Genomic DNA, 10,515 nt, shown 5'->3' on the forward strand with positions numbered 1-10,515 from the left:
AAGATTTGGCATGGGTTTTTCCTTTTCAGATCATGCTTATTGTGAGCCATCATCTTGGCTTGCTCTTCACAGCCAAGAAGCAGTGAAGCGCATTGGTTCTACAGTTTGATTCCCTGGGCTCAAGTGTGGCTTTGAAAGCTTTATGCTGTTAGGCAATTATTGAACCTCTCGCTGCCTCAGTTTTGCCATCTGTAAAATAGAAAATAATTGTGTGACTCAGGATTGTTGTGTGAATGAAATGAGTTCATCCCTTTCACGATCTTGGCATTGAGCAAGGAATGAAATATTATTCAAAAATTTTGAAAAAATTATAATAGCAGTAGCTAATATTAATATAGCCTTTATTTTATGCCCAACCCTATTCTAGAAACTTTGTAATATATTAACTGATTTATCACTCAAAAAACCCTAGGAGGCGGATACTATTACTTCCTAATGGCATGGAGATGGCATGGATGGTTAAGTTACACAGGTAGCAGGTGGTAGAGCTGGAGTTCAATCCCAGGCAGTCTGGCTTCAAAGGGCATGAACTTTAATACCACACAGCACTATCTCTCAGACCATGTTAGCTATGGGTATTATTTTCCTGGGTTTTTCCTTCCTTTTATGAGAGCATCCATTCTTAATCTACTTATGAAGCTGCTCAAAGTTCACTTAGAGTCCAGTATTTATCAATTGTACTTCTAAGGCATATGGTTACCTTCAATATACTTTGAAAAATAAAATATCGAATTGCCCTAGGAATGACCCAACTCCCCATTTGCCAGGTCCTGTTGCTTCCTGTCCTTCTCTAATTTGGGCACTCCATCTTCTGCATCGGGTGATAAGCATTCTGTCTCTGCAATAGCAATGCAGAGATTCAGGTCTGCCTACTTTAATGAGAAGAGATTCTTGGTTGAGATTCCATCTCCCATGGCTGCTGCCACTTGGGGGCATTCTTGTTTTACCATTTTATGTCCACTGGTATGTGCACAATAGCTGCATAGCTAGGTGGTAACTCATAAACACTTGGGTTCACTCTTGCCATACCATATCATAAATAGAATATTTTATTTCTAACAGATATTTTAAATCTCTATCCAGCATCTTGTTAGGTAAAATATAATATTTTAAAAATCAAGTAGATGTTTTTTAGTCATGTAAATATTCCAAGTATTTAGTTATAATCATAGTATATGTACAATAAATAACAAAGCAATGGCTTTGGCATGTGCTTGTGAAAATAACAGGGCTAGATATTTTAAGGAAAAATCCTAATTATATAATTGGAGTAAAAATGGACCTTTTGAACTCTCTGCACAAATAATGATATAAACCAGTGATTGTCAAATCCGAGCATGGGCCAAATCCATCTGGGGCCTGTGAGCTAAGAAACCTTTTTATATTTTTAAATGGTTGAAAAAAAAGATGAATGATATTTTGTGACACATGAAATTATATGCAGTGCAAATTGAGGCATCTATAAATAAAGTTTTATTGGAACATAGTCATACTTATTCACACAATATCGATGGCTGCCTTCACACCACAGTGACAGAGTTGAGTAGTTGTGATACAGGTCATATGCCTGCAAAGTCTAAAGCATTTACTATCTGCTCTTTGCAGAAAAAGTCTGTTGATCTCTGATGTAAACAAATAAGCAAATAATGCCCCAAGTATCCTTGCTAAGGCCAGGGTTTGTGTGCCCCTCTGTTCAGAATAGGCAGAGCCTTCATTTGGCTACAGATGCTGATTGCAATCAGAGGAGACAGTCAGGGGAAAAACATTCTGCCTAATTCCATAAAACACTCCATTTTTATCTTAATATGCATTTCCTTTGAAAAGAAGATGGTTCTTAAAAATTGTTGATTTGTTTTCCAGAAACAAAGCAGTCATGGATGTAGAAATATATCTTGAAAGCCTCAGTAAAAGAGGACTTTTGTTTTTCAGAATGAAAGTTATCTTATTACTTTCTCATTATAAAACCATATGTTTAGTGCAAAACAGTAGAAAAGCCACAGAGAAGCTAAACATGAAAGCAAAAACTACCTAAAATCTCACCTCTCAGAAATAATCAGTGTGACATAAGTTTATCCTGTGGCTTAACAGAATTATTACAGAAAATTTTATTAACAGAAAATATTGGCAAAGGCAATCTGATGTTGGTGTGTATGCAGCTGAGGAGCCCTTTCCAAGGTGAGGGTGGTCGGGTGGCCCACCTTCCTACTCCACAGGGAAGTCCAATGTCTCTTTGCAGGAAACTAGCAGGTTTGATCACTGTCTAAACTTCAGGTAGCTCAGTTTACCTTGGGAATAAAAGCAGGAAAATGTTCTACAGAAAGCATTGCATATGCATCCATTTATTTAACTTTTCAACCAACCAATCGGTGAATAGTAAGCATATTAGTTTTCCACTGCTGCTGTAACAAATGAACACAAATTTAATTACTTTAAAACAGCACAAAATTTTTTTTCTTAGATTTCTGGTGGTCAGAAGTCTCAGGTCAAGGTGTTGGCAGAACTATCTTCCTTCTGGAGGTTTTCGGGAAAAATACATTTCTTTACTTTTTCTAGATTCTAGAGGCCCAGTGCATTTTTTGACTTGTGGCATCTTCCTCCATTTTCAAAATACATCACTCCAATATCTGGTTTTATGATCATATCTCCCTTTTTCTCAATATCTTGCCTCCCTTTTTTAAGGATCCTTGTAATTACACTGGATCACTGGCTAATCCCGGATAATCTCCCCATTTCAAGATCTGTGATTGAATCATATCTGCAAAATCCCTTTTGCCAGGTGAGTTCACATAGTCACACGGTATAGGGATTAGGACATGGACATCTTTGGGAGGCCATTTTTCTGTCTACCACAGGAAGTGAGCACCAACTTTGTTCCAGACACTAAACTAGGCTCTGGGAAACTAGAGATGAAAAGCTGAATTCCAGACCAGAGGTAACAGATATGGGGCAATGTGCAAATTCCACAGAGAAGGTGGCCTTTGCTGGGAATCAATATTTGTTTTCCTCATCAACATTATAACAAAATGATGTTGAATAAAATGCTGTTATTCAGGAATCTGCTATATTTAGGAGAAGTGAGTCTCTTTCTGTAAGATCCCATTGGATTTCCCTGATGAGAATTTTAACCAAACAAGGTTTCAATGGGATTAATTGTAAGAGAGTTTATGGGTAAAATTTGTCCTCTGCTTTCAATCTCAGGGAATGTGATAGAAGGACAGAGCACCTTTTCTACTGTGCTGTAGAAATGACTCAGAAATTTGCTTATAGGTTTGACTGTAGGCTTCACCCTTCTCACTTAATGTTATATATCCCCAACATGAAGGAGAGATCCAACTTAGGGTTCAAGATGGCCTGAGTAATTGACATTTTCTACCACAAGGCAGTGTGCTGAATGCTAAGAAAGTGATACCAAAGGATTACTAGACCCTATGGTTAATATGAAGTAAAAAGACATGTGAAAGCCTCTGCCCTGTGTTTTTCTCCTACTTTCATGAGATTTCCATCTCAAAGAAATTTAACAAATCAAAGTGCATTCAGGCCCAGAAAGATCATTCCTGATTTGGGGCAGATTATCATTGGGTAAATGAGACATTTTAGGAAGTTATTTTAACTTGGAAAATAATAAATTCCATTACTAACAGAGCTATAGGTATTAGGCAGGTTAATGTTTTGCATTAGATAGCAGCCTTTACAAACCAAAAGTAGATGCAAGTATTTAAGTGCATTAGTCAGAAATCTTTTGGTTTTAAATTACAAGAGGCTCATCTCAGAGTAGTTTAAAGTCCAAAAAAAGATTCATTGACTAACATGAGTGGGGGTTTAAAGACATAATTCTGTATTCAGTCATGGCTGAATCTACGATTGAAGTAATGCCATTAGATTGTCTCTATTTCTGTACATCTTGACTCTGCATTCCTCTGTATTTGTTCTTTCTCAGCGTGGTGGCAAAGATGCATGCTGGTACCCTTAGGCATACATTTTCCTTTCAGCGAATGATTTCGCAACAAAAGGAGCACCATTTTCCCAGTAACTCCAGGAAAAGTCCCAAGAGTGATGCTAGTTGGATTGGCTTAAGTCACATTCCCCTCCCTGAAGCTTTCAATTTTAAGAGGGATGTGGACTTTTATAAGTCAGGCCTGGGTCGTGTGCCTATTTCATAACCTAGAAGTAAGTTCAGTTCTCCAACAACACGTGGAGAAAAAATGGAGCAGGGATGTTTCCCCAAAGAGGTGCTGATTAGATAGAAGGTGATGATTCCTATTGGATGGACTCATCTATGAGGGTTGGCAGCAGCAGTAGACATCACCCAGGGGTACCATAGGAAAGTGGTGGTGGATGCCCTGTGGTGAGTAATATATCTTACTTGCGAACATTCATGAGAAACCTCCATCCCAGAAGTCCCCACAATATCCTGCTCAGGGGCAAATTTGTTGGAAGAAAGGGAGGTTTTTCATCAGCAGATAAATAACCTATGGAAGCATGAGTTACATGGGTAAAGCCATAAATGAAAATCAAAGTGAGAATTTAAAGTTAGATACTGTATAGCAGGGCTTACAAGGGAATCAATTTGTGTTAAAAGGCTCCATTTTTAATGCTCGCCTATTTTGTGATGTTTCTTTCTTTTTTTCTTTCTTTCTTTTTCTTTTTTTTTTTATGTTTGAGATGGAGTATCACTCTGTCGCCCAGGCTGGAGTGCAGTGGTGCGATCTCAGCTCACTGCAAGCTCTGCCTTTCAGGTTCGCGCCATTCTCCTGCCTCAGCCTCCCAAGTAGCTGGGACTACAGGCGCCCGCCACCACGCCCAGCTAATTTTTTGTATTTTTAGGAGAGATGGGGTTTCACCGTGTTAGCCAGGATGGTCTTGATCTCCTCACCTCGTGATCCACCCGCCTCAGCCTCCCAAAGTGCTGGGATTACAGGTGTGAGCCACCGCCCCCGGCCGTGATGTTTCTTTTATACTGTATATGCTGCTGCTTGGAAAGATGGAAGCTGATTTATGGCGGTAGAAAGGGGAAGTTAGTGAAGGATGAGAAGGAGCAAGTGTGGAGGGGAGCTGAAGATGGGAAGAGCAGAGAACTGGTATGCATTTAGATTGAATTTAAAGGTCATATTCAGAAATTTCTATAAATATATATATTACACAGCAATAAGAAATTTAAAAATGTTAGTCTTTGATTTATTGGTGCAGTTCTTGGGCACTGAAATAGATCCACTTCTCCACCAAAATGTCTTCTACTGTTTTTATAGGGGTCTTTTCAAACAGTTACAGAAGCAGCAAGCTATTTTCTGGATATATTTTCTGTTAATTAATAGTGCTGGAGTAACTCTTGAATTTAATGGATACTTTGTAGTACATACTCAGTTGGTTACTTCTATAATATTTTAAAGTTTTTTAGACTGATTTAAGATGGACTGAATTAGGTGAAAAGGGAATGGAAATTGGATGTAAGGATAAGAGTTTCCTTTTCTTTTTTTCTTCCTTCCTTCCTTCCTTCCTTCCTTCCTTCCTTCCTTCCTTCCTTCCTTCCTTCCTTCCTTCCTTCCTTCCTTCCTGTCTCTCTCTCTCTTTCTTTCTTTCTTTCTTTCTTTTTTTTTTTTGAGACGGAGTCTCACTCTGTTGCCCAGGCTGGAGTGCAGTGGCACGATCTCGGCTCATTGCAACCTTTGCCTCCTAGTTTCAAGCGATTCTCCTGCCTCAGCGTCCCAAGAAGCTGGGATTACAGGTGTGTGCCACCATGCCCATCTAATTTTTGTATTTTTAGTAGAGATGGGGTTTTGCCATGTTGGCCAGGCTGGTCTCAAAACTCCTGACTTCAGGTGATCCATGCCCCCCAGCCTCCCAAAGTGCTGGGATTACAGGTGTGAGCCACTGTGCCCGGCCAAGAGTTTCCTTCTTAACTTCATCATATACTAGATGTATAATCTTTGGATAGTTAATTAATCTCTCTCAGTCCATGTATTCCAATCTATAAACTAGATATAATAATACCTATCCAGAAGCTTGCTTTGAACAATAAAGTAGGTAAAGACTCTGCAAAGTGCCTGGCACATTTTTGGGCATAAATAAATATTTGTGCAACAGACAAAACTTGTCGTGGAATCATAGAAACAATAATCTCACATTTCAGTTGTAGCATAGTTCTCACAAATTTATCTATGGCCTGGTCTTTTTGATGAATTTCCAAAGAGTAAGTGATTTATTAGGTGAAGCCCCTGAGAGTGGTGAGCTCAAAGAGGCTTTCAGGAAATACATCCACCACGGGAATTTTAGTAGCCTGCTCCTTGTTCCAAATCCTATTTAGTCAGGGTTAAATATGCTGGACCATCAATCTGAATATAAATACATACTTCTTTTTTAAAACCTCAGAGACAAATTACAAATTATGACCTATAAATGAACCCAGGGCATTTCTACTTCTTCTTGGAAGATTTCCAAGATGCCATTAAAGAGACTTGCAGTTGCTTATTAGTATATTTAAGCACTACCCTCTCCAGACTCACTATGCCAAGGAATAGTGGTTAAGAATTGATCTGCTTGTGGCCAGATGGGCCAGCAAAAAGTATAGCAAAAATCACTTAGGGAAGGTAGATATAACAATGTGTGTGATCTTATTGCAGATGGCATTTATCTTAGTCTGCTTGGGCTTCATAGCAAAACACCATGCACTGGGTGGCTTAAACAATAAACATTTATTTCTCTGGTCCCTGAAGCTAGAAGTCCAAGACCAAGATGCAAGCAAGGTAGATTTTATTTTGAGGCCTCTTCTCTGAGTGGGTGCTGTCTCGCCGTGTGCTCACATGACCTCTTCTTTGTGTGAAAGAGAAGAGAGCGAGCTCTGGTGTCTCTTCTTCTTATAAGTATACTTATAAGAAGTATACTTCTCATACTTAAGAACTTATATACTTCTTATGGTATGCATCATGAGGGCCCCACCCTCATGACCTCACCGAAACCCAACTATCTCCAACGGCCCTACCTTCAATACTGCCACATTAGGGGTGAGGGCTTCAACATATAAATCTCCGGGGGGACACAAACATTCAGTCCACAACAGCATTTATGAGTGTCAAAAGATGTGGGAAAATATGGCCACAATCCAAAAGACTCATAACCTCTTCAATCTGACTGTTCATCCCTCCAGTGCAAAACTAATTGATTATCATATTAAGTCATCATTCCCTTTTCCCCAACCCACCTCAGCAATTTTAAAACCAGTTCTACCTTGCACCCAGAGAATTATTTTAGCATTTGCCCTGTCACACAATTACTGCCTACTCATCACCAATATTGTGACAATACTACCCTTTTTTGAGGGGGAAGAGAGCATAATATTTGTAATAAATGAATATTTGCATAAATAAACAAATTTTGCAAGCTGTTTGAAGTTGAGTTTTGTAGAATTATCCCACATGAAGTCTATAAAAAGGAAAACTGGAAGATAAGAATTTATCAGTGTCAGTTTAGTATTAACCCAGGGAAACAAAGATTATCTAACAGAGGGTTCTGATCTTCTTTTGTGGGTAAGATCTTACCAGGCTTTGCTGGTGACGAGATAAAATATCCCTGTTGGCTATCAACTTTCTTGTACCTTATTTTTCCCTGTTCACTAAGAAAGATGCTGATGACTAATTTGGCTTCTCAGGTATCTTGATATGAGGAAGAGTAAGCTCCAAAAAGTGGCATAAAATTCTAGTCCTTGGAAAGAGGAAGGCATCCATTGTAAATTACATACATCAGGTTTTGGTGAGTCCAATTTATGAGAATCAGTTCTCCAAGTCTGGTCAACCCTGGTGGACTGAAAAAAAATGAGTTTCTAGACATCAAACTTCGAACAAAAGCCTGGTAAACAGACCAGAGCGAGATATTCAGCTCAGTGAGACCTTGCTCGAATTGCCAGCTAGTGTGTGTCTTCGTCTGTTATGTCTTCTTGCTTGAACAAATCTGAATGGGCAAGCAGAGTGGTCGTATCAGTTGCCACCTGCCAGCTGTTGTGTCATCTTCACTGACACAGAGAACTAACTCCCTTTGCCATCCCCACACAACAGCTCTACCCCATGAATAGAATACTTGGCAGCATACACAGCAACTATGCCAGAATGCTGCGGACATAAAATAGAATCATATTTTCAGGATCTCTGATAATTTCTTCATATGTAACATGCCACCTCCTCCGAGTCCACCACCCCTTAAAACAGCCTAGTTTTAAAGGGACATTTTTTATGTTAAGAATCAGTGAAGGGTTTTAGATGCATTTGAAAAAATTGAGTACAATTCTTCCTTTGAGTGGAAGGTTATACATGGGTACAGTTACAACACCCAGCCCAACCAGAACTGTATCTCTGAGCACGGTTGATAGTATCTGAAGTTAGAAACTGTGTTCTGGAAGAAGATGAGCTAAAAACTTTGAGGTGGCCGGGCACAGTGGCTCATGCTGTAATCCCAGCACTTTGGGAGACCAGGGCGGGCAAATCACCTGAGGTCAGGAGTTTGAGACCAGTCCGGCCAACATGGTGAAACCCAATCTCTACTAAAAATACAAAAATTCGGTGAGTGTGGTGGCAGGCACTTGTAATCCCAGCTACTAGGGAGGCTGAGGCAGGAGAATTGCTTGAGCCTGGGAGGCAGAGGTTGCAGTGAGCTGAGATTGCATCACTGCACTCCAGACGGGGCAACAGAGTGAGACTCCATCTCAAAGCAAAATAAATAAATAAAAAATTAAAACTTTGAGGCAAGTTAAGTAGAAGGCATTTTTCCTCATTCACATTACAGACTAGACATTCTGGTAGTTTTCTGTCCACTAACCAATTTTTAATACAGATATTCTGCATTCACTCTTTTTGCTGGGTCTTCCTGGATTTTTCCCTATTCTCCAAACAGAATCTTGCTGTCAGTATAGTCTCTGTAATTCTTCAGGATACAAGTTCCACTGAACTGCGTGCATTAACACTATCCTTTAACTTTAAACGGACCTTTGTCCTTAGAGCAGCTGTCTCTATGAATAATTCATTAGTGAATGTTTACTGGTAACATTTTAAATTCTCCTTCATTTTAAACAACTTCCCTGGATCTCCTTGTTTTTTTTTTTTTAGAGTTGTGTATTTTTTTTTCTTAAAACTCTTACTGGAGACCACCTTCTAGATATCCTAGGAATATATAGATACAACATGCAGAGGCTTTCTTTAAGTAGAGATGTCCGTGATGACCTGTCTGTGTATTGCTCACATAAAATATCTCCACAAAAATAATAATTCTTCTGATAATGGAATAGTGAAGTGTATAAAGCACACAAAGACACAATTCAGGAATAATTCTTCCAAAGAGACAAAAATTGAGATGCCCCGAATATCTTTAAATATCAGGATTTTGACTGAAGCCTCAGGCCTCAAGTTGCTCACTAAATTATGCCTAAAATGTCAAGCTGAAGTCCAGTCTGGTGCTAAGACTATCAGTTATCTTATGATAAATATTCCTTCCTTTGAGAACCAAGGTGTCCTCTGAGTCCTAACGTGTGTATGCTAAACGAGCTGTTCAATAGATGTACCCAAACCACTGATCCAAATGCTCATGTGGACTTATGACATGTCAGTAGAAATTCCTTTACAGTTTGAAGTCAATCAATAAGTGTCTTTTAGTTTTTGTCATTTAACCAGTTGTCCTTCATACAGTGCAAAGATATGCTTCTTGTCCACCAGGATTTCATGAGATCCATACCAGAACCTAAGGTTGTGGGCATGGGAAGCATCAAATTCTACATGTAGGTCCCTGGGAGTAATGGTGAGAGGTGACAATCTTATTTCCACATCTTAGTTGTCTTTTCCAGCTACTGAGGACACAGCACAACACATAAGTTATTGGTTTAATATATATGTTGCATCTGGCAGGATAGCTCCCCAATGCTGCAGAATGTCCCTGAGTTGGTGCCTAACATAAGCCCGTCACCATTAATCCTAATGCCATTTCACCATTTCATAAACTGGATCCTTCTGGGGATGGGTACAGAGAAAGCTAATTGCTGCACTTCCTTTGAGGTACATGGATATCTTTGTCTCAGGCAATGTTACATGGGACATAATATCAACAGATCAGGCAGGCATTCTTAAGTCTAAGAGAAGTGGTACTGAACAGGGAAGGAAAACTCATATTCAAAGTATGTCTTGATTATGGTAAGGACAAATAGCTATGCTTTTTAGGCTATGTGGAATGTTCTCTGGACCCTAAACCAGGTTAACTCCATAAAATTATACCAATTAAGTGAAGCAGCTACTTGATAACCTCTACACTCAATTTCCTGCTGTTCTGTGTCCCAGTTAACCACAGGTAAAAGAAGCCTCAGTAATTGTGAGGCCTGCATGGCAGAATTCATAGCTACACTGCTTACCACTTAAATGGAGTCCTCTGTCTTCAGATCAGTGAACAATCCAACTCCAAATCCATCATGAGGTCTACTTTTCCAGGGCCACTGCCAGTGTTGTCTTAGCATGGGTTTCCTAGAAAACAGGATCTGAGGCAAAAACT

This window comes from Papio anubis, chromosome 12 (genome assembly GCF_008728515.1).
Source record: "Papio anubis isolate 15944 chromosome 12, Panubis1.0, whole genome shotgun sequence".
Taxonomy (NCBI): Eukaryota; Metazoa; Chordata; class Mammalia; order Primates; family Cercopithecidae; genus Papio; species Papio anubis.